Below are 25,190 nucleotides of genomic sequence, written 5' to 3' on the forward strand. Positions count from 1 at the left end.
ACTTCTTCCGCAAAAGGTTCGCGTGCGGTACCCGCACGCGAACCACGTTCGCCGGCGAACCGTTCGGCCCAACTCTAACTGCCACCACTTCTGCTTTCCTGGGCCAGAAGCACCCACTGACTAGCTATTTCTAGACCTGCAAATAAACGGTTAAACACACTCTGTTCTGTCTAGCTAACAACAAAAGTAGCGTCTCTCCAGAAGTCTTGGTTCAGTTTCTGTGTGCTGAATAATAGGGTAGCGGAACAGTAAATGACTTTGATAAAGTCTTTATTTACGTGCAATATAAATAATTAATATATACAGAAAATCGTTAAAATCAACAATTATAGAAACATTAATAGCCAGTATGAAATAAAAAGGGAGAAAATACTTAGGCCCTGTTCAGACTATGTGCGTTCCTAGCCGTTTCTACAGAACGCATACAGAAAGATTTTACGCCTAGAAACGGCTACTAATGTTTTCTAATGGCCTCGTTCACATGTATGCGTATGAGACGCATACGTTTCTCATCCGCATTGCTGCACGCAGTTCTGTGCATCACGCACAGAAACGGACACAATGAAAGTCTATGGACGTGTATCAAAAACACGTACTATTGCGTTTTAGCGTACGTCTCCCTCTGCGGTTCCTATCATTTTTTTTCCCCCCAGGTTACGTGTGTGTGCAAAACGCAATAGAATACGCATTCAAACGCAAGAAAAACACATGCGTTTTTCAACTTGCGTTTCTTTGAATTTATATGCATTCTACAAATGCTGACAGTCTGAACAGGGCCTTAGGGTTTGTGGAAATATGTCCGTTCTAGGAAAACCACAAAATTCGGTTTCAGTAAAGTTCTTTGTTTCAGTCAGAGCAAGATGGCCGAACAAGATGGCCGCTACCATGTGCCCCCTGGCTAGCAGCAGACAGCTCTCATACAGATGGAATTTGGAGGACTAAGGTCCGCCTGCCGGCCATGTGCTTTTGATGAAGCTGGTTTGGGGGTGTGGCAATGCTGGCCCCCTCTGAGTTACCAACCAATGACAGTTCATTCCCTCTGAGAGATTTTAGGGCTAAACTTATAAAATGCCGTAACTCATGAACGATACATGTCAAATTTAGGTGGATAGCAGATTCATACTTGTCGGAAAATACCGATTAATATGACATTAGACATGGCTAGGGCAGCGGGTCAGGTTCCTGAGAAGATTCAACCGGATGGGCTATTGCGATGAATTTCATATCAGCACATTGGCCAGATTTTACCGAATAAGACTATATGAATTTCATAGCTGTGCGATATACGGTTTTCGTATACCGACAGGAAATCATACCACACATGCTTTCAGATCTGCCCTTCATCGGTGCCATGAAGTCTGTGGGAAGCAGGTTTGGAATAGGCTTCCTGCTGGGAGTAGCTTCCTTGCTCTCCCTGGGCTTGATTCACAAAGCGGTGCTAACCCAGTTAGAGACTTTAGGGGCTCGATTCACCAAGCGGTGCAAAGTGTTAGCACCGTGGTGAAAAGGCCCTTATCACGCCTAAAGTCACTTTAGGCATGATAAGAAGAAACTCGCGCGAAGTTGCCGCGCGCAAAGTTTTGCGCTCGCAACCACGCGCGTGCGCGCGCAGCGTCCCCGCTTCGCGCGAAGCTCCCATTAAGCCCTATGGGACTTTGCGCGCGCTCTCACGCGCGAACGCGCGAACGCGCGTTCGCGCGGTAACTTCGCGCGAAGAGCAGGAAAAAGCGGTGATAACTCAGTGGTGAAAAGGTCATCACGCCTAAAGTCTTTTAGGCGTGATAACTGGGTTATCACCGCTTGGTGAATCGAGCCCTAGGCATGATAACCATTGCACCACGCTGGTGAAAAGCCAGTTTAGGCGTGATAAGTTTAGGTGTGATAAGTTTAGGTGTGATAAGTTTAGGTGTGATAAGTTGAGGCATGCTAAGTTTAGATAAGTGTAGATAGCGTGCAAAGTCCCGCACGCAAAGCAGCGCCATTAAACTCTATGCGAAGTGCACCAGACTTTGCTAGCGCAAAACTTTTGATCAGCTGTGCACTGCGGTGCTAACGCAGTTGGTGCTTAAACTTATCATGCCTAAACTTATCACACCTAAACTTATCACACCTAAACTTATCATGCCTAAACTGAGTTTAGGCGTAATAAAGGGCATTTCACCAGCGTGCTAACTGTTAGCACCGCTTTGTGAATCAGGCCCCCTGTATGAAAAGGGCTCACCAAATGTTGGGCAATTGACATCTGCCTGAGGTAATTAAAAATAAACATTCTCCTGGACACAGGCCTGGCCCAAGCTAATTAACACATCAAAAAACATCCTGCATCTAAGTACTGCTAGCTCTCTGCTGAGGAAAGAGGGAGCCCAGATTGACTGCAGATGCTCCTACACAACCAATCTAGATTCTAGCACGTCAATGGCAATCGGTGCAATAAACCGATTGCGATTGCGTTCTCGTGTCTCACGGCAGTTCCGTGACATGGAGATAGCTGCGGGAGGGGCGAACTCCATTTAATGGTAGTGACTCTGGCTAGTGGTGGCAGATGTAGGTTAGTGTTAGGCATACTGTACATAGGGGGTAGGTTAGTGTTAGGCATAGATAGGGGGTAGGTTAGTGTTAAGCGTAGGTAGGGGGAGGTTATTTTTTCTGTGTAGGTAGGTGTTAGGCTAGTGTTAGGCATAGATAGGGGGAAGGTTAGTGTTAGGCATAGGTAGGGGGTAGGTAGGTGGAAGGTTAGTGTTAGGCATAGATGTGGGAGGTTAGTGTTAGGCGTAGGTAAGTGGTAGGCTAGTGTTAGCCGTAGATAGGGGGGAGGTTAGTGTTAGGTGTAGATAGGGGGTAGGTTAATGTTAGGCATAGATGTGGGAGGTTAGTGTTAGGCGTAGGTACTAGGCGGTAGGCTAGTTTTAGGCGTAGATAGGGGGTAGATAGGGGGTAGGTTAGTGTTAGGCGTAGGTAGGGGGTAAGTTGATGTTAGGTGTAGATGGTGGGAGGTTAGTGTTAGGGGTAGGTAGGTGGTAGATTAGTGTTAGGCGTAGGGTAGGGGATGGGCTGGTGTGAGGTTTAGTATAAGGTAAGGCGATAGTAGAATACCAATAATGGTACCAATATTCTGCTATTGGCAATATCTCCCACCTGTTTTTATCACACACCTTTTTTAAATGTACACCTGGGATGCCGAGGAAGGTTTGTGGACTTAACATGAAGGCTGCTATTCCCAGAGACAAGAAAATAAAGTCCAGTCAAAGTTTTTTTTCTGACTCTATAAAACATTTTTCATCTGTTGTTGTCTCTTTTAGGCCTGGAACCTACTAGAGCTTTTTTTGAGTGTTTAGGGAGCGCTTTCAATCCGTATCGATTTCCCTAAACTCTCTGCCAATGTAAATGGATGAAACAGATTTCACTAGAGCGATTGTGATTAAGGAAATCACAATCGCAGGACAGGCAGCATTTTGGGAGCATTTCCATTCTAATGTATTGTATAGAAGCTGGGAAATCACTCCCGAAATCACTTGCAAAATGCTTTGCGCTTTCTAGTGGGTTCCAGGCCTTAGATCAGGGGTCTCAAACTCAATTTACCTGGGGGGACGCAGGAGGCAAAGTCAGGATGAGGCTGGGCCGCATAAGGAATTTCACAATCGCGGCGCATCGCCGCCTCTGCCCGCCCCTCTCACTCTTCGTTCACAGAGAGGGGCGGGGAGAGGCAGCGATTGACGTCAGGAGGGGCAGAGCTGAAGCTGAAAGCTCTGCCTCTTCCAGGAAATGCTGGCAGATTGCCCCCGGGGCGATTTGGGGGCTCTGCAGCCCTCGTTTAGCGGTGGGGATGCGGCGGATTACTTGGGAACACTGAAGCAAACTATAAGGAAGCTTTTGCCGGCGAGGGCCACAAAATATTGTATCGAGGGCCGCAAATGGCCCGCGGGCCGCGAGTTTGAGACCCCTGCCTTAGATAGATTTGTCCACTTTCTGCCTGGAAAGAAATGACCTTGGTAGGTGAGAGACAAAGTTCTGGAGATGTGGGCCACACCATAGTCATGTCCTCATCAGCTGTGGATGAAGAAGGGGGGGATGTGGTCTATAGAGGGGGGTCTACAAGTCTCCAGGCAGCATTAGATTGCCCAGAGTTAAGTTTATAAAATGTTCATCTTTCCTCTCCCGATCCAAACAATTCCAGCTGCATGAATTTCCTGGGATTTATCTGATCGGCTGATTGCACAATCATCACGTCGTTCATCTTACATTGGTCACAGAGGACTTTGCTGCACAAAATCAGCACTGTGATCTCAAAGGCAGAAACAGCCCACACAATTTGTGTCTCTTCATCAAAACACAGAATTTATTTAACCACCCTGGCGTTCTGATTAAATCGCCAGGGTGGCTGCGGGAGGGTTTTTTTTAAATAAAAAAAAAACTATTTCATGCAGCCAACTGAAAGTTGGCTGCATGAAAGCCCACTAGAGGGCGCTCCGGAGGCGATCTTCCGATCGCCTCCGGCGCCCAGAATAAACAAGGAAGGCCGCAATGAGCGGCCTTCCTTGTTTTGCTTATATCGTCGCCATAGCGACGAGCGGAGTGACGTCATCGACGTCAGCCGACGTCGTGACGTCAGCCGCCTCCGATCCAGCCCTTAGCGCTGGCCGGAACTTTTTGTTCCGGCTGCGCAGGGCTCAGGCGGCTAGGGGGGCCCTCTTTCGCCGCTGCTCGCGGCGAATCGCCGCAGAGCGGCGGCGATCAGGCAGCACACGCGGCTGGCAAAGTGCCGGCTGCGTGTGCTGCTTTTTATTTCATTAAAATCGGCCCAGCAGGGCCTGAGCGGCAGCCGCTGGCGGTGTTGGACGAGCTGAGCTCGTCCAGACCGCTCAGCTGGTTAACTCCCTTGCCGGTCCAATTCCCGCGGCAAGGGGGCAGCGCAGCACTAGCCTTGGGCTCGCTACATGATAGCCGCTAAGCTGCGGCATCCCCCCACCCACTCCGATCGCCTCCGGCAATCAGAATAAGCAGGAAATCCCGTTCAGAACGGGATTTCCTGCTGGGCTTCCCCGGTCGCCATGGCGACAGGGCGGGATGACGTCACCGACGTCATGGACGTCGGGACGTCAGAGGGAATCCCGATCCACCCCTCAGCGCTGCCAGGCACTGATTGGCCAGGCTGCGCAGGGGTCTGGGGGGGGAACGTCTCGGCGCGGCGGGTAGCGGTGAATCGGCGGGTAGCGGCGGCGATCGCGTACCACACGCAGCTAGCAAAGTGCTAGCTGCGTGTAGGAAAAAAAAATGTTGAAAATCGGCCCAGCGGGGCCTGAGAAATCCTCCTACGCAGGTTACCCTGAACTCAGCTGGGGATAACCGGCAAGGCGGTTAAATATTTAAAGATGAATGCACAAAAAATATCTAACCTATCTAAATATCTAACATGCTCAGGTTGTCCCGATTTTGTGTGATTGAGTACATCATGATATGATGCTTGTGATATTTGGCACAAAAAGGGAAAAGGTCTTTCAGATACACAATCTGGCAGCGGTTCCCCAATAATACACTTAATCTGGCAGCAGTGGTTCCCCAAAAATACAGTTAATCCGGCAGTCGTTCCCCCAAAATAGGTGCCCCCAGTACAGGTAACCAGGTCTATAGGTTTTCCCAGTCAGAGTCGGGACAAGGTCCTCCAGCACCCAAGGCTGAGGCACCAAAGTGCGCCCCTCCATCCAGGGCAGTTTCTAGGCTAAATTGCACCCAGGGCGAGGGTGTAAAAATTGCTCCCCCTTCCCTCCACCCACGTGGACTCGGGAACCCTTAATCTTTAGGAACAGAAACACAGCCACAGGTCACAAGTAGATCTGCCTACTTTCTAGTGACCAGCCGCTCATCCAGGAGGAAGCAGGAAAACACCCAGGCGAGGAGAGCCCGGAAAGCCGACTCCTCCATGGGCGCCGCACACTGACAGCCTGCAGTACCGCTACAAGACATCAGGTGTCATTATGTAAAGAAGGATCCGCAGACCAGACCGGGTAGATGAAAAAGGCTGAAAAAAATTTTATTTGAAAAATTCCACAAACAGTGCAATAAAAAAGACAGAAAGTGCTAACGCGTATCGGGCCTACAATCTGCCCTTAATCATAGCAGAGCTATGATTAAGGGCAGATTGTAGGCCCGATACGCGTTAGCACTTTCTGTCTTTTTTATTGCACTGTTTGTGGAATTTTTCAAATAAAATTTTTTTCAGCCTTTTTCATCTACCTGGTCTGGTCTGCGGATCTTTCTTTACATATTGACTGGTTTGGCTTCCCAGATCCTGCACCGACCGGTTGGAGGTGAGGGGGGTAGAGCGTATTTGAATTTTCCTACTTTACATCAGGTGTCATCACGCGGTGGTGAGGTGATGATGACTTGAAGTCTGACGCAGGCAGCCTAGGAGGAGTCAAGGAAGGTGATCGCGCTGGTAATCTTCTTTCTTCTTCCATTTGGCTGCACCGCACGTCACCAGCTCCCTAGCGGTTATGTCCTTCTGCCTGCGCCCCCCTTCATCTACTTGCTGGTCTGAGCCCAGTCTCCATCCCTCCCACCCCAGTCTTCACACACTGATTGCTATTAGACTAAGAGGGCCACAGGGCCCACAACACCTTGCTCTCTAGTTATCTGGCTTGCAGTCACTGCCATGTATCCCCTTTTCTTATTTCTCTCTGATACAAACACAATAGGGGAATGATAGCTGAGTGAGTTGTGCGCCCCTCCTACACTGCGCCCTGAGGCTGTAGCCTCTCTCGCCTCTGCCTCGTCCTGGCCCTGCACCCCCTCCTACACTGCGCCCTGAGGCTGGAGCCTCTCTCGCCTCTGCCTCGCCATGGCCCTGCACCCCCTCCTACACTGCGCCGTGAGGCTGGAGCCTCTCTCGCCTCTGCCTCAGCCCCACCCTGCGCCCCCTCCTACACTGCACCCTGAGGCTGGAGCCTCTCTCGCCTCTGCCTCGGCCCGGCCCTGTTCCCAGTATAGGTAGCCAGAACTATAGGTGTCTTGAGTAGACCAGACTAGTGGCACACAGAGCTCCCTCCCGCAGCTGGAAAAAATGCGGTAAGTCACCGCCCATTGCCAGCCGCCAACACAGGAGCGAGGAAGAGGGAGCCTCAAGGTGAGGGAAGGGGGGGAGACGTCTCCCCTGACCACAGGCCCTCGGTCCATGCCCGAGTGCCCGAATGGTCAGTCTGCCCCTGAATTGAACTGAAGCCATGTTTTTTTTGGGGAGTAAATTACCGATCTATTACCGCATATGTGAAAATCTTAGTGAATTTGGGGGAAAAAAGTCTAAAATACTGAATGGTATATTTTACAGACCTAATATTTTTTTTTTACTGAACAGATCTTAGTGAATTAAACCCATTATATGTGTTTTATAGTAGTACTTATTAAAGCATATTTCTAGGATTATAATAATACAATCCTTCTCTCCTAACTAACCTGTGCATCCTCAATCTTACACAGCTCCCCCAGACTTATCTCCAAACTTCAACTTTGAGGTCACACTACCTCACCATCCAGCCAGCCAACCATGATGCCCAAACACTTCTATTCCAACTCCTCCCCTCCACAGAGTCCACACAACTCCCTGCCTCACATCCCAAAAAACCTTTGTGTTGCACCCACATCACTGTTCCCATTCATGACATCATGTTTTAAGCTACTCCTCCTCCTTCTGTTGACAAGTTTATAGATGTAGCACTCTTACCACAACAGTCCTCTATGTTGGTCACACATGGTATGACAGTGTAGACCATTTGGTCTTTATAGATCCTTCTACAGCTCAGTATCCAGAACAGGTCCCTCTTTACTTTCTGGCCAAGTTCCGGGCTTTGGACAAGATTCTCCAGACTGAGCAAGCATGAGTAGCGTCTGCATATGCCCAGTAGCATGAAGATGCTTGTGTGCGGCTTTTGTTACTCAAAGCATGCGCCCTTCACTCTACTGGGCATGCGTGGACCTCTCTCATGCTCAGTGCTGAGGCGCTGATCCATAGGCAGGAGCAAGTCTGGAAGAAGCCTACTCAACTGGCGCAAGTTGAATAGACAGACTGAGAGACTTATCGCTATAACGGTGGTCTGCAGGAGGATCGGGGAAATGTCTGGACCATCCAGAAGCTTCTCACTGCTGAGCTAAGTATCTAAATGTTTTTCTTAAGTCGCTTCCGGTGTACTTTAAAAACTGCATATTGACGGGGTGTCATTCTGGAAGTCTGGCTTGTGGTAAGGCACACTGCCAGTAAAAAAAAAGTTATGTTTATTGGAACTTAACGGAACGGATTCATATGGAAGCGAACAGATCCCATGCAAAGCAGTAGGAGCCGTTCATATCAGTCCATTTGATCTGTTCTTTCAGTTCCAACAAGAGGAAATGCAAAAATGGGCCCATTACAACTTTTTTGGTTTGGCTGAATGAAGCGGTCTAGCGGATGACAACAGAATCAATGGTAGCCTATTTTGTGAAATATTCACTTGCCGCAGTCCATTTGGATCCCTCCAAGCTAGAAATGCCGGTATGCTCATCCCAGAGGCCTACCAGAAGCATCAGGCTACAACTGGTTTTTAATAGTCCAATGGGCATCCTTTCTCCCCAGGGAGAAATCTCATTGGTTCACTGAGTAGTGGACCAATAGAAAACCTCCCTGATGCTCAGGGAGGATTCCCATTGGTCTTTTGCAAACCAGTGAGAGCCGGATGTTCAGGGCCTCAAGCCGAATCGGACCGCCTGACTCTGGTTCTGGGTTAGCGGCCCAGAGGGTATCGGGGGCAGAGGGTGAGCACATAATTTACATAAATAGCATGTTTTAGAGTCAAATTAACTCTTTATTTACTCTCTGACCTCAAGTTTATTTGGCTTCACACATAATTTATACCAATAAAGCATGACCCTAACAGCGAAGACTACGAAAGCTACAGAAGGTTAGAGGAGAGGACTGGCTGGTCTGGAATTGCAAGAAACCTTTAGTGCAGAATTTGCGTCATTTTGGCAAGCACACAGGGGATTAATTATAAACAGTAAAACAAATGCAGAAGTTATTTATAGAGGGCGAGATAAGCGGATGGTCAGCAGCGCACACCGACACACAGAACAAATTGTTTGCTGGATGGGAAGTTGAGCGGGGAAAGCACACATGCCTGCTGCAGGGGAGGAAGTTACTGAGCGGCCAATAAACAGAGATCTAAACCATTGTTATAAAATAACATGAAGGAAAGTCGCCTCTGATTGGCTGCTCTGCTGGTCCTGTGTGCCAATCACTTGGTGAACTGGGGAAGGGGCTTTTTTGGACTTTTTACTAGGGCACAACTTTTTTCACCAACCTTTCTTAGCATCAGTTTGGACTCTGAATGGGCAGTATGTTTACCTCAAATAACAGAACAAAGACAATTGATGACTAGAATTGTCTGATTTACGAAAACTTTACTGAATAATCCAAAAAGCAATACTGCACTGGGATAATTTCTGTGGAATACTGTTTTCCGGTTGGAGCAGAGTCTAGAACTCTGGAACTTAAAGTGGGGGAGCAGAGTCTAGAACTCTAGCAGGGAAAGTGGTGAGCAGAGTCTAGAACCCTGCAGGGAAAGTGTGTGTGTGGGGGGGGGGAGGGGGGAGCAGAGTCTAGAACCCTGCAGGAAAAGTGTGTGTGTGTGTGTGAGGGGGGGAGCAGAGTCTAGAACTTTGGCAGGTGAAGTGGGGGAGCAGAGTCTAGAACTTTGGCAGGTGAAGTGGGGAGCAGAGTCTATAACCTTGGCAGGTAAAGTGGAGGAGCAGAGTCTAGAACTCTAGCAGGGAAAGTGGTGAGCAGAGTCTAGAACTCTAGCAGGGAAAGTGGTGAGCAGAGTCTAGAACCCTGCAGGGAAAGTGTGTGTGTGTGTGGTGGGGGGGAGCAGAGTCTAGAACCCTGCAGGGAAAGTGTGTGTGTGTGTGTGTGTGTGTGGTGGGGGGGGGGAGCAGAGTCTAGAACCCTGCAGGGAAAGTGTGTGTGTGTGTGTGGGGGGGAGCAGAGTCTAGAACTTTGGCAGGTGAAGTGGGGAGCAGAGTCTAGAACTTTGGCAGGGAAAGTGGAGGAGCAGAGTCTAGAACTTTGACACGGAAAGTGGGGGAGCAGAGTCTAGAACTTTGACAGGGGAAGTGGGGGAGCAGAGTCTAGAACTTTGGCAGGGAAAGTGGGGGAACAGAGTCTAGAACTCTGGCAGGGAAAGTGGCAAGCAGAGTCTGGAACTCTGGCAAGGAAAGTGGGGGAGAAGAGTCTAGAACTTTGGCAGGTGAAGTGGGGAGCAGAGTCTAGAACTTTGGCAGGTAAAGTGGAGGAGCAGAGTCTAGAACTCTAGCAGGGAAAGTGGTGAGCAGAGTCTAGAACTCTAGCAGGGAAAGTGGTGAGCAGAGTCTAGAACCCTGCAGGGAAAGTGTGTGTGTGTGTGGTGGGGGGGAGCAGAGTCTAGAACCCTGCAGGGAAAGTGTGTGTGTGTGTGTGTGTGTGTGTGTGGTGGGGGGGGGGGAGCAGAGTCTAGAACCCTGCAGGGAAAGTGTGTGTGTGTGTGGGGGGGAGCAGAGTCTAGAACTTTGGCAGGTGAAGTGGGGAGCAGAGTCTAGAACTTTGGCAGGGAAAGTGGAGGAGCAGAGTCTAGAACTTTGACACGGAAAGTGGGGGAGCAGAGTCTAGAACTTTGACAGGGGAAGTGGGGGAGCAGAGTCTAGAACTCTAGCAGGGAAAGTGGGGGAGCAGAGTCTAGAACTCTGGCAGGGAAAGTGGCAAGCAGAGTCTGGAACTCTGGCAGGGAAAGTGGGGGAGCAGAGTTTGGAACTCTAGCAGGGGAAGTGGGGGAGCAGAGTCTAGAACTTTGGCAGGTGAAGTGGGGGAGCAGAGTCTAGAACTTTGGCAGGTGAAGTGGGGGAGCAGAGTCTAGAACTCTGGCAGGAAAAGTGGCAAGCAGAGTCTGGAACGCTGGCAAGGAAAGTGGGGGAGCAGAGTCTAGAACTCCGGAAGAACAAGTGGGAAAGCAGAGCCTGGAAATCTGGCAGGGAAAGTAGGGGAGCAGAATCTGGCACTCCAGCAGGGAAAGTAGGGGAGCAGAATCTGGCACTCCAGCAGGGACAATGGGGGAGGAGAGTCTAGAACTTTGGCAGGGAAAGTGAAGAGCAGAGTCTAGAACTCTGGCAGGGAAAGTGGGGGAGCAGAGTTTGGAACTCTGGCAGGGAAAGTGGCGAGCAGAGTCTAGAGCTCAGGCAGGGAAAGTGGCGAGCAGAGTATAGAGCTCTGGCAGGGAAAGTGGGGGGAGCAGAGTCTAGAACTCCGGCAGGAAAAGTGTGGGAAGGGTCAGGAGAGTCTAAAAATCTGTTAGGGAAAAGGGGGGGGGGCAGAGTCTAGAACTCTGGCAGAACATGTGGGAAAGCAGAGCCTGGGAATCTGGCAGGGAAAGTGGGGTAGGAGAGAGTCTATAACTGTTGCAGGGAAAGTAAGGGAGCAGAATCTGGCACTCCAGCAGGGAAAGTAGGGGAGCAGAATCTGGAACTCCAGCAGGGAAAGTAGGGGAGCAGAATCTGGAACTCCAGCAGGGAAAGTAGGGGAGCAGAATCTGAACTCCAGCAGGGACAGTGGGGGAGGAGAGTCTGGAACTTCGTCAGGCCAATCTTACCACAACAGCCCCCGTGCTGCCACAATAATGTAAACCAATTGGTCCACTTTTTGACCTGAAATAATTGTATTGGTAGACAATCAAGTGTTCATTTGTCTTCCCACAAATAACAATTGATAACCTGATAAAATCAATCATTCTGAAGATCTGTTTGTTTATTAAATTCTAAAGTCTCATAAATCATTCCATGCTGCAAATATTGCCCGCTCAACTTCTCAAACAATTTATTTCTCAATTGTCACACAGAAAATCAATGCTTCTATCCAATCTGTCTAACTCTGAACTGTAATTGTGACCAGAAAGTTTAGTCTGACGTTCTATAAAAACTGCGCTGTGCTGCGACACTCACGTCCCGCTTTATAAATATGCCCGTAAATAAATACGCCTGGTATAGGAGGTCTGGGAACACGACAGGGCTGCCATAGGGTGAGCTACCAGAACCTGAAGCGGAGGAGAGGAATTCAATCATATTCATGTTATCTCAGACATTAAACAGGATAAGGACACACCGTGCGTGTTCCGTCCGACGTGGACGAAGCCCAGCAGCCGAGGATTAATGTTTTTAAGAACCGGTGACATTTTATCTGCTGATAAATTTTGTATGTCTATGTCAGACCTGAAGGTTACACGGCCTTTCGTGTACTTTCTGTACACGACTGAATCAGCGAGAAACCACACAGCAGAGTGGCGAAGCGCTGGCACCGAAACGCGCATAGTAATTTAAAGAAAACTCTTATCTCAAAATTTGGAAGCCTTCGCACAGACAAAGATTAAATATATACATTTATACAAAGATTAAATACATACATTTATTCGCGACAGCTTTACAGCAGCTTAACCAGCTCAACGTTTAGAGGGTTGACTATGAGACGCCGTAAAGATAGAGAGAATTAAAGCTTACAGAGATGGTAAGTCCTATAAGTACAGCATTCATATCCACAGTCATGCATAGGAAGGATGTGGCTGGTGACAGAGGTGACAGATCTACAGGCATGATAGTACATTACCTGAGCACTCTGCAGGTCCCGGCTACCGTCCTGCACCCTGCACAGCCGCAGAGACCAGCCAGTCCCCAACAGCTGGAAGAATGAGAGTCCAGCCGGCGTGTGAGAGCTGGAGAGGAAGAAGGAGGCTGGGACAGGCAGCTGGGCAGGGAGGGGCGACACAAAGTTAGGAAACTTCGCAAGTTAAAGGAGGGGACTAGCAGAGAAATCAGACTTTATAGAATTCCACAGAGGAATGTGACATTTTATAAATCAGACATGCATAGAAACCATAGACAAGACTCAGCTTATGCTCATTCTTATATTTTAAAGGGAATCTGGAGTGAGAATGAACTCATGATATAATGATTTGTATGTCTACAGCCAAAAAATAGCAGCAGAGATACGAGTATCATATTGTTTTTAGTACAATAAGAGATGAAAAACTTCACTTGTTATCTGTGCAAAAGAGCTTCTCTGAGCTCTCCAACTAAACTTGGGTTGGAGACAGTGCTGTTTCCTGAAGCACTTATAGATCAACGAAACAGTGAAAGACAACTTCAGATAAGATTTTACTGCAGGGAAGTTCAAAAGGTCATAATCTTTGCTCTGTTTCATAGTTTCAGAGTGTGGTTTGTAAACTACAAATATTAGAGAATTAAGCCATGTTTAAAGCTATTTAACAGAAAATAAAAAAATGAGACTACACTTTAAAGAGGCCCTGTAGTGTCATAAAGTAGAATGCAATATTTAAGATACCCACTTTTAGGGTAATTATCCTGGTTTCAACATCAGAAATATTTCCTATATCCCAGTGATGTCACAGCCTAGGCTGTTTGGCCAAGCGCAATTCTCCTTCCAGAGGATTCTGGGTGACTATGCATTATTTTCACTGGCTTCAGATTGAACATTTCGCAGGGATCACCTGACAGGACAAGGTTGTTCCCCTTATGGACCAGAGCAATTTTCACATTTCAGAGCTCCTTCCATTCATTGGCCAATAACTTTATCACTACTTTTTTATTATTTATTTAACCACCTTGGTGGTAATGACTAGCTCAGCTCGTCCATGACCGCCACGGTGGACTGCTCAGGCCCTGGTGGGCAGATTTTCACATTTTTTTTTATACACGCAGCTAGCACTTTGCGCCGCTACCCGCCGTGAAAGAGGGCCCCCCCACCCGCAGACCCCTTGTGCAGCCTGGCCAATCACCGCCAGGCTGCGCTATGGGGTGTATCGGGACTCCCTCTGACGTCCCGACGTCGATGACGTCATTCCGTTCGTCGCCATGGCGACGGGGGAAGCCCTAAAGGAAATCCTGTTCAGAACAGGATTTCCTGATGGGTTTGATCGCCGGCGGCGATCGGAAGGGTGGGAGGGATTCGGCAGGGAGGGGGAATCATGTAGCTAGCGCTAGGCTAGCTACATGATTTTAAAAAACAAAAAATACTGCTGCGCAGCCACCCTGGCGATCTTAATAGAGCGCCAGGGTGGTTAATTCTTAATTAATGCAATGTTTGTAGGTGCAATTTTACTATTTGGACACTAGATGTCCCCCACTTTATTCCTCCTGTCATGTGTACTACATACATGCATTACAGGAAGTAACCAGTGTATGCTTTACTTTCACTTTAGTCAATGACTACTGGCATCTCATTGATCACAGACACTTACTGTAGATCGGTTGATGGAAACTGTGTTCCTATTCACTGATCTGTCTACTAACGGGCAGCAACAAGAATGCGCATGCAGGGCCGGGCCGAGGCATAGGCTGGAGAGGCTCCAGCCTCAGGGCGCAGTGTAGGAGGGGGCGCACAATTCATTCAGCCATCATTCCTAATTGTGTATGAAGCAGAAAGAAATAAGAAAAGGGGATACATAGCAGTGACTGCAAGCCATATAACTAGAGATTAAGGTGTTGGGGAGGTTGTGGGCCCTGTGGCACCTCTTAGTCTAATAGCAATCAGTGTGTGACGGCTGGGGTGGGAGGGATGGAGGGGCGCACTTTGGTGTCTCAGCCTTGGGTGCTGGAGGACCTTGTCCCGGCTCTGCGCGCATGGGATCGCGCACAGTGAAGATCATGGCGAGATACGTATATCTACGCCTCTGAGGCTAAGATGAAGTCTCAAGGGGTGTAGATATACTGTCTTAAAAACAATAAGTGGTTAAATTGCAGTCGGCTATTGATTTTCAAAAATCCCGGGTTGCATTGCTTTTCTAGTCTGGCGTCTATACATAGAATTAGTTTTAACTAGGGATAGTCAGTAAGTTGCAAATTATTCTGAGTTGATGCAAGATGAGGATCATTTGAAGGGTGAGATAGATATGGTCGCATCCATCTTTATTCTATTTTAAACAGTACTGGTTACCTGGCTGTCCTGCGGACCCTCTGCCTCTAGTATAGCTGTAGCCCCTGAACAAGCATGCAGCAGAGCAGGTGACTGAAGTCATGCTTGTTTCAGGTGATATAGAGGCACACATGCAAAAAAGACACCAGGAAATTTGGGCACCCGGGTATATAGCTAATAGTAGATTATCGGTAACATTTGTCGATATTTGACTATTTTAGAGAGATTATGTCATTAGTAAAAATAACTGTGAGTATTACCAATATTTTACTACAGATAAACCCAGCCCTACTTTCACACAGAACCCCCCCCCCCCATGCCTCATCCCCCCCCCCCCCCCCCCCCCCCCATGCTTAACCCCCCTTAACTATCCAACTGGTACAAACCCCCTTCTTGATGCCTAACCTTATATTCTTAAAGAGACACTGTAAAAAGAAAAATGTCCCCTGGGGGGTACTCACCTCGGGAAGGGGGGCCTCCGGATCCTATTGAGGCTTCCCCCGTCCTCCTCTGTCCCACGGGGGTCTCGCTACAGCCCTCCGAACAGCGGCCCAACAGACCCGACAGCCTGTTCAATATTTACCTTTCCTGGTTCCAGCGGGGGGCGCTGTGGCGGCTCTTCTGTCGGAGATAGACAGAAATAGCCGATCTCCGTCTGGTCCGCTCTACTGCGCAGGAGACTTGCGCCTGCGCAGTAGAGCGGCCCGATATAGATCGGCTATTTCCGCCTATGTCCATGCAGAGAGCGGATACTGCGCCTGTGCTGGAGCCCGAGAGGTAAATATTTACATCGCCGCCGCTCCGGGAGGATTTTCGCCGCCACCGTGGGACCGAGGAGGACGGGGGAAGCCTCATTAGGATCCGGAGGCATCCCCCACCTGAGGTGAGTTCCCCCTAAAGGAGTTTTTTTCGTTACAGATTTTCTTTAACCATCCCACTGCCACATAATTGGTAATATTAATGATAAATGATAATTTTAATACTATCAACTATAAATAACAATAATATATTTTTACCAGACGCCTAAGTGCCAATGATATTGTCCACATTGTCTTTTTGCTGCAAGCGTCCACATTTCCTGTTTCCGATTCAGACACTACAGACCAGAAAGATCAGCAGGACAGCCAGGCAACTGGAGGAAATACATATGGCAGTCGGAGGCAGGAAATTTGGGCGCATGAGGCAGGTGGACAAAAAGGGCGCCGCCATTCACTCCCATAATAAATATCGTTTAATGGGCGCCCAACAGGAAAAAAGGGCGCCGGAGAAAAATAACGTTTTACAAGCGGCGCCCGGAGACTTTTAATGTTTTATTACTGCTTCTCAGGATTACACATTATTTAATGATTTATAATTTTTTAAACATTATTTTTAAACGAAAAACAGTACAATATTTTTTTAAAACATTTTTAAATGAAAAACAGCACAATATTTTTTTTACAAACGTTATTAATGCTTATCACAGGGGGGTCTTAGGTTTAGGCACCACCAGGGGGGTCTTAGGTTTAGGCACCACCAGGGGGGTCTTAGGTTTAGGCACCACCAGAGGGGTGGTTAGGGTTAGGCACCACCAGGGGGTCTTAGGTTTAGGCACCACCAGGGGGGTCTTAGGGTTAGGCACTACCAGGGGGGTCTTAGGGTTAGGCACCACCAGGGGAGTCTTAGCGTTAGGCACCACCTGGGGGGGGGTCTTAGGGTTAGGCACCACCAGGGGAGTCTTAGCGTTAGGCACCACCTGGGGGGTCTTAGCGTTAGGCACCACCAGGGGGGGGTCTTAGGGTTAGGCACCACCAGGGGAGTCTTAGCGTTAGGCACCACCTGGGGGGTCTTAGGTTTAGGCACCACCAGGGGGGTCTTAGGTTTAGGCACCAACAGGGGGGTCTTAGGGTTAGGCACCACCAGGGGGGTCTTAGGGTTAGGCACCACCAGGGGGGTCTTAGGTTTAGGCACCACCAGGGGGTCTTAGGTTTAGGCACCACCAGGGGGGTCTTAGGTTTAGGCACCACCAGGGGGGTCTAGGGGTTAGGGGTAGGTACAGGGAGTGTTCTGTGTGAGAGTAGGGTTAGATATAGTTTTAGTAAAATTCTTATTAATCTTTTATAAAACGTTATTATACATTTCACTTTTTAAACAGGGAAGATTAACGTTTATACAATTGCCGATTTCATACACATTATTTAACCTGCTGAGCGGTCTGGACGAGCTCAGCTCGTCCAACACCGCCAGAGGCTGCCGCTCAGGCCCTGCTGGGCCGATTTTAATGAAATAAAAAGCAGCACACGCAGCCGGCACTTTGCCAGCCGCGTGTGCTGCCTGATCGCCGCGCTGCGTGCAGCGGCGAAAGAGGGTCCCCCCAGCCGCCCGAGCCCAGCGTAGCCGGAACAAACAGTTCCGGCCAGCGCTAAGGGCTGGATCGGAGGCGGCTGACGTCAGGACGTCGGCTGACGTCCATGACGTCACTCCGCTCGTCGCCATGGCGACGAGGTAAGCGAAACACGGAAGGCCGCTTATTGCGGCCTTCCGTGTTACTTCTGGCCGCCGGAGGCGATCGGAAGAACGCCTCCGGAGCGCCCTCTAGTGGGTTTTCATGCAACTTTCAGTTGGCTGCATGGAATAGTTTTTTTTTATTTAAAAAAAACCCTCCCGCAGCCACCCTGGCGATTTTATCAGAACGCCAGGGTGGTTAATGATTTATAACTTTATAAAACATTTTTTTAAACGAAATATAGCACAATTTTTTTTAAACGTTACTCATGCTTATCGTTTAAAACCCTGCGCCCTTTTTTCCCGGCCCCCTTTTTTAACGTACGCCCCATCATGTCTGCGTTGTACTGATTATAAATCAAACATTAGCAACATAAGATCATATGCAAATAACTTTTTCTCCTAGGAGAGAACTTTTCAACTTCTTTTTAAAATAACTTTTCAGCACTTTGCAGTTAAAAAAAATACCAAAAGGTAGATGAAAAAGTACTACAGTATCAACATTATTTTCAGTATCTTCTCATTTGCTGGATATTTACGAAGAATTTTATTGACAAGATTGTGATTGTGAATATATCACCTAGGAGGAAACTTAAATAAAAAAAAATAGTTAATGGCATATGGGCCCTTATTCAAATCACTTTATCTCCAAAGTATCTCCTAGGAGATAATTTTTCTTCTTCTGTTTTAACCACTTAAAGGGAACCTTAACTGAGAGTGATATGGATGTTTCCTGTTAAACAATACCAGTTGCCTGGCAGTCCAGCTGATCTCTGTGGCTGCAATAGTGGCTGAATCACACCCTGAAACAAGCATGCAGCTAATCCAGTCTGACTTCAGTCAGAGCACCTGATCTGCATGCTTGTTCAGGGGCTGTGGCTAAAAGTATTAGAGACACAGGATCAGCAGGTGATTCAGGCAACTGGTATTATTTTAAAAGGAAAAATCCATATCCTTCTCAGTTTAGGTTCCCTTTAAGGACCACGGGCTTAAACCCCCCTAGTGACCAGGCCATTTCAACTAATTAGGCCACTGCAGCTTTAAGGCCTAGCTGCAGGGCCGTACAACTCAGCACACAAGTGATTCCCCCCCCCCTTTTCTCCCCACCAACAGAGCTTTCTGTTGGTGGGTTCTGATCGCTCCACAGTATTTTTTTTTAATAAATATTAATTTTATTATTTTTTTAATACATTTGCCTGTTTTTTTATTTATTTTATATTGTGCCCGCCAGCCAATCGGCATGATCGGCTGTCATAGGCTTCAGCCGATCACTCCCCAGCCTGTGGAGGGGACAGCCTTGTCACACGGCTGTCCCCAGTACAGCGCTGCCTTAGATAGTGACCCTAAGGGTGATTAGGCAATGTTCACCAAACACATAAGAAAAAGCAGTGTTCCCACATTGATGTGGTGAAATGGGAGATTTGCATCATGGATGTCAGTCCATGACATGACTCTGTAAAGTGCTGCAGAAGATGTCAGTGCTATATAAATACATATTAATAATATGGTAGGACATTAGGCTATGACTATGGTAGGATCAGATTGTGAGCTCCTCTGAGGGCAGTCAGTGACATGACTATGTACTCTGTAATGTGCTGCAGGAGATGTCAGTGCTATATAAATACATAATTATAATATGGTAGGACATTAGACTATGACTATGGTAGGATTAGAGTGTGAGCTCCTCTGAGGACAGTCAGTGACATGACTATGTGCTCTGTAATGTGCTGCAGAAGATGTCAGTGCTATATAAATACATAATAATAATATGGTAGGACATTAGACTATGATTATGGTAGGATTAGAGTGTGAGCTCCTCTGAGGACAGTCAGTGACATGACTATGTACTCTGTAATGTGCTGCAGAAGATGTCAGTGCTATATAAATACATAATAATAATATGGTAGGACATTAGACTATGACTATGGTAGGACTAGATTGTGAGCTCCTCTGAGGACAGTCAGTGACATGACTATGTACTCTGTAATGTGCTGCAGGAGATGTCAGTGCTATATAAATACATAATAATATAGACTAATAATATGGTAGGACATTAGACTATGACTATGGTAGGATTAGATTGTCTGTGAAATCTGCAGAAGCTGGTGATGCTACAGTATTAGCATACCATTTAATAATCATGAGCCCCACAATGCCAAATGCTGCAACAATAACCCCAAAAGTAGCAAATGCAGTCTCTATGACCATCAAATAATAGCTGCAGCAACCGTTACCTCTGCCACATGAATTGCAATAACCGCTACCTCCGACAAATGAAATGCAACTACCGTTACCTCTGACACATGAAATGCAGCAGAAAATGATTCATCTGTGTCCTCAAACTGTAAATGAGGAAAGCATTACCTCATGCGGCCACAGAGTCCCACGGCTGGGACACCCAGCGGCCAAACGTGGGACATAACCTGGGACACACTGCAGCCTGGGACAGGGGACGCTGAACCTGGACGTGTCCCAGGTAAAACGGGACGTCTGGTCAGGGTACTTTAAAAAGCATTTGATTACGATGTAGTTTATTAAGATGTAAAAATTTCACCTAGAAGAAAACTTAGGAATTGCATATGGGCCATAGTTTCTTGTTTAATAAAAAGTGGTATAAAGCCCTCCCTAGTTTCGTCGCGTCAGCCCCCGGGTGTCGTCTCTGTTTGGGTTTTGGTTGAAGTTTCAGTGTTTGAACATTAGAATTTCCTGAACAAAGTTCATTTCTGGAAAACAGGTGAAGCCCTCTCCGGCCAATCCAGCAGGAAGATGACCCAAGCCATGACGTGGCCTCTCTATTACAGAGAGCTTGTGACGTGGCCTCCGTATCACACAGAGCTACTTGTAATTTGTATTTTACAATGGCTTCCTGGCTGGCAATGAGCACAGGCCGGGTGTGTGGACTCCAGGCATGTATATTGTTACACGCCTGAAGCACTGATTTAAAGAGATTAACAAGTAGGATGTAAGAAAGGATAAACATGGGTGAAACGGGAGACAAGTAAACACGGCAAGCAGAACAGAAATGGCGACAGGATTATCGCAGAAACACAGCGAAAATACATAATCAACTAAAGACATTTCCCATAAGGTCTCATTTAGTGCCTGTACACACTGCTGCGCTTTTAAAAACACATGCATTTTTTAATCTCAAGGTCTTTTGAAAAGTCATGAAAATCGCAAAGACCTGTACACACTGGTGCGATGCGATTTTAAATTTTAAAAGCGAAGCGCAAGCGCAGCAGTGTGTACAGGCCCTTACATGGACACCCGAAAAGACTGCGGGACGCTTGAATGCAGCTGACCACATGTCTTGTAGGCCTGGTACACACAATGCAATTTCCCATCAGATTGACAATCGAATCAGTTTATTCCGATAGGTCTGATTTATGATTGTTTTTCGGGTCGATTTTGCATAAAAGTGATAGAAAAAAAATAGATCAGAAAAACGATTGGAAAGCAGATTGGGCCTGGCGAAAGTTATTGATTCCACTGACAATCTGGCGGAAAATTGCATTGTGTGTACTTGGCATTAAGGAGAAACTCTATCAAAAGTAGTAGTTGGGGGGGGGGGGGGGGGGGAAGTAAATCCCCTTAGAGGGGATCTAATTAACATGTATAAATACATCAGAGGGCAATATAATAGCTTGGCGGATGAGCTTTTTGTCCCTAGGACTTCTCAAAGGACTAGAGGACATGATCTGCGCATGGAGGAAAAACGTTTTAGCCATTTATTTAGGAAAGGGTTCTTTACAGTAAGAGTGATTAAGATGTGGAATGCATTGCCACAGGAAGTAGTTATGGCAAATTCTTTACCTGCATTTAAAAGGGGGCTTAGACATTGAAAGACATTGAAAGATATCCATGGATTTAATTACTAGGTAATGCCCAGTGGTGGTGTTCCAGGGATTTTATCTGATTGCTATCTGGAGTCAGGAAGGAATTTTTCCCTTTTGGGGCTAATTGGACCATGCCTTGTAAGGGATTTTTGCCTTCCTCTGGATCAGCAGGGATATGTGAGGGAGCAGGCTGGTGTTGTACCTTCCTCTGGATCAGCAGAGATATGTGAGGGAGCAGGCTGGTGTTGTGCCTTCCTCTGGATCAGCAGGGATATGTGAGGGAGCAGGCTGGTGTTGTGCCTTCCTCTGGATCAGCAGGGATATGGGAGGGTGCAGGCTGGTGTTGGGCCTTCCTCTGGTTCAGCAGGGATATGTGAGGGAGCAGGCTGGTGTTGTACTTTGTACTGGTTGGACTTGATGGACGTATGTCTTTTTTCAACCCAAATAACTATGTAACTAAGACCTTGAAATATGAAAAAATAGATGATAGAACAATAAACTTGCCATGTAATTTGTTCATGTTCTTTGATCCAATGTGAGCCTGCAGGCTATCATCTTTACTGCTGGCAGACATTGAAAAAAAACAAAAACAAAAATAAAACTGCCCTTATCTATAAATACACCCACTAACAATGTGACAGGCTATAAGTCCTGGTCCAAAGGCAGAAGCATTACCCCTGTACCGTTGCTTCTGGAGTTAGGAGAGAGCAGGGCAATTTACTGATGCAGCTGTTTAGAAGATAAAAAAAGAGTTAGGAGCCAGTTAGGAGCCATTTTTCTTTCACACAAGCCATATGGAGAAACTCATGATGTCCCTATTACACAACTGATGATAGGGATAATGGAACAGCATTATTTTCTCGATAGTGCCCCTTTAAAAAGAACCCAGGGCTTTTTTTAAATCTAAAAAAGGGACACAGGGGCGTGTTCCCATCTGCAGGACATGCCTCTGTGTGCCCTCCTCGCCGCTCTCTGTGCCCCCCCCCCCCCCCTTCCTGCCGGAAATTGCTGACATTCAGGTCTCTGCAAACTAACGGGAAAGGGGTGTCCGTATGCAGGATAGGACCGCCTGCGTAATGCCCTATCCCCGCCTAACTGAGCCTTCTAGCAAGCTCTCCGCCACTTGCTCCCCGCCTCTCCCCCGCCAATCAGCACTGTGCTTACAGAGCAGCGCTGCTTTGCCGCTTTCCCAGCATTGTGACCTCAAAGTCACTGCAAGTGCCAAGTGATGGATGGCTGCAGAGAGGAGCGGCAGGGAGAGGAGGTAATAAGCTCTACCTGATCCAGCAACACAATCCCATCCCCCCAGATACACCCCCCCACCCCCACCCGGGTCAGGCAGAATGTTTTTTTTTTTTTTACCCGGCTCAGCTTATTACCTCCTCTCCCTGCCGCTCCTATCTGCAGCCATCCATCACTTGCAGTGACTTTGAGGTCACAATGCTGGGAAAGCGGCAAAGCAGCGCTGCTCTGAAAGCACAGTGCTGATTGGCGTGGAGGGGGCAGGGGAGAGGCGGGGAGCAAGCGGCGGAGAGCCTGCTAGAAGGCTCAGTTAGGCGGGGAAGGCTGCTACGCAGGCAGTCCTATCCTGCATACAGACACCCCTTCCCCGTTAGTTTGTCGAGACCTGAAAATGTCGGCAATTTCCGGCAGGGGGGGGGGGGTCTGGGCGTGGGCTGGCAGGGCCAGGGGGCACAGAGAGCGGCGAGGAGGGCACACAGAGGCATGTCCTGCAGATGGGAACATGCCGCTGTGTCCCTTTTTTAGATTTAACAAAAAGCCCTGGGTTCTCTTTAAAGGGGCACTATCGAGAATAAAATGATGTTCCATTATCCCTATCATCAGTTGTGTAATAGGGACATCATGAGTTTCTCCATATGGCTTGTGCAAAAGAAAAATGGCCTGCCAGACCCTCCCGCTGGGCGGTCTGTAGCCGACAGTAGCGCGTGTGTACGCACTATCAGCGGACTGATAAGGCTGTTTCCGAACGATCGTTCGTAAACAGCTTTATCAGTCCGCCGACAGTGCGTACACACACGCATACTGTCAGCTAAAGACCGCCCAGCCAGAGGGTCCGGCGGACCCATCGTTGCATTTGGTAGTGCGTGTGTATGCACCTTTAGGTTTATCACTGTATACAGCACTTGCTAGGAGAGCAGCACTGGAGCATGTCTCTCAGTGAGCAGTCACAAGCAAGGACGAGATTTCTCATCATGTCATCCCTCCTTAAAGCGGAATATAACCCTGCATTTCAACTTTGCTCTAAAACATTATTTACAGTATATTATATGCAACCAGCATTTTTTTTTTTACTAGACCAGCATCGGAAGGGTTACACAGGGCTTTAAAGTCCCTAGAGATTTCTGCAACCGAATCCGAACTTGAGTTAGATACTTTTTGTTTACAAATATGTGTTTATTATGACTCATCTCTCTCACTGAGAAGGAGCTTGGAGGACAGCCAAAGAGATGTATCTATTGATAAACAGTTACACACTAACTAAATAGAATGTAACCATCTGAATGTCTGCACGGAACTTAAAACCTCTGTGTTTAACCCTTCCAATGCTGGTCTAGTAAAAAAAAAAATGCTTTTTGCATATAATATGCTGTAAATAATGTTTTAGAGCAAAGTTGAAATGCAGGGTTATATTCCGCTTTAATATACAGGGGGGCTGGCCAGGGTTCCCTTCTGTGATTGGTTGCTAGGGCTTAGGCTGGGAGCCCTCTGATTGGTTCAATGACGTCATTGGACGTCATCTCCTTAGTAACAGTATCTGGATTCGGATATCCGAGATATCCAGCCGGATATCAGGATTGTGGATAAATATCCGCATAGTGCTATTCGGATTTGCAAAGAAATCCGGAATCCGGATCCGAAGTCGGATAGCTGAAAAAGTTTGGATTATCTGGGTAGTTCGGATATCCGGAATCCGGATGAGCACCACTGCATGGAACAATTCTATGGTTGCAATACAGAAGATTGTACAGAACATCACTGTGAAACAATTCTGTGGTCAATTGGAATACAGAATTACTAGCCGTCCCGCGTCGTAGCATACGCCGCATCTATCTATCTAATAGAGTACGTGCCTCAACCTTGAAGCAAGAAGAAGTAGGCTTTCCATGAGAAAATGTATGCGTGCTCAAACACCAAGTTTAACCCTAGCAAGTCTGGCTTTCCAAATCTGGCCTAATTGGCTATTCATGAGGCAATGCTCATGCAAATATGCATTTGCTTTCGCATGCCAAACTATGCAGGGTCCAAAAACCAATACCGCAAAGTGATCGCCCTGCGGGAATTAGTTCATGCTACATTAGCACTATCCAGGAGCGCCACGGGGAGGATTCCGAATGCCCCCATACAACCGGGGGACTGCGGGGTCCCAGGCTCTCTCACTGCCTGGGAACCACAGCGGCACCCCGGAGGGGGAGGCAGGGTGGCGCAGCTGCCCCCCCAAGTGTGGTCAGCGCCGGGGAGAGCCATCAGCACCCACCTCCCAATATTAAAAACAGGCACTTACCTTAACGTCCATTGCGTTCTGCAACATGCACATTAACTTGGTGGCACCACATGAGAAAGGAGTGAAGCATGGGTCACCCCGAGCTTTAGAGCTCAGGGCTGGCTCCCATACAACACTCCGGGGTGGGGGGAGGACAGGCGCAGACAACTCACTCCAGGGCTCACACCACCAGAGCAAGCCATCCACCACCTGCCTCCAAAGGATACAAACTGCAAAAAATGCTTTCCATGAGAAAAATTTTGCGTGCTCAAACACCAAGTTTAACCCTAGCAAGTCTGGCTTTCCAAATCTGGCCTAACTGGCTATTCATGAGGCAATGCTCATGCAAATATGCATTTGCTTTCGCATGCCAAACTATGCAGGGTCAAAAAACCAA

The 25,190-nt window shown here is 47.7% G+C and overlaps 2 protein-coding genes across 2 annotated transcripts in view; both read right to left on the reverse strand.

The window, feature by feature from the left end:
- The window catches only part of LOC137533678 (cdc42 effector protein 1-like), a 64,005-nt gene extending 51,274 nt beyond the window's left edge, over positions 1–12,731 (reverse strand). Inside the window, exon 1 of the mRNA XM_068255017.1 lies at positions 12,647–12,731. The gene's annotated coding sequence lies outside the window, so the exon portion shown is untranslated. The remainder of the gene's footprint in view (positions 1–12,646) is intronic.
- Positions 1–25,190, reverse strand: part of CHL1 (cell adhesion molecule L1 like) — a 444,338-nt gene that overhangs the window by 319,192 nt on the left and 99,956 nt on the right.

This window comes from Hyperolius riggenbachi, chromosome 9 (assembly GCF_040937935.1).
Source record: "Hyperolius riggenbachi isolate aHypRig1 chromosome 9, aHypRig1.pri, whole genome shotgun sequence".
Classification (NCBI taxonomy): Eukaryota; Metazoa; Chordata; class Amphibia; order Anura; family Hyperoliidae; genus Hyperolius; species Hyperolius riggenbachi.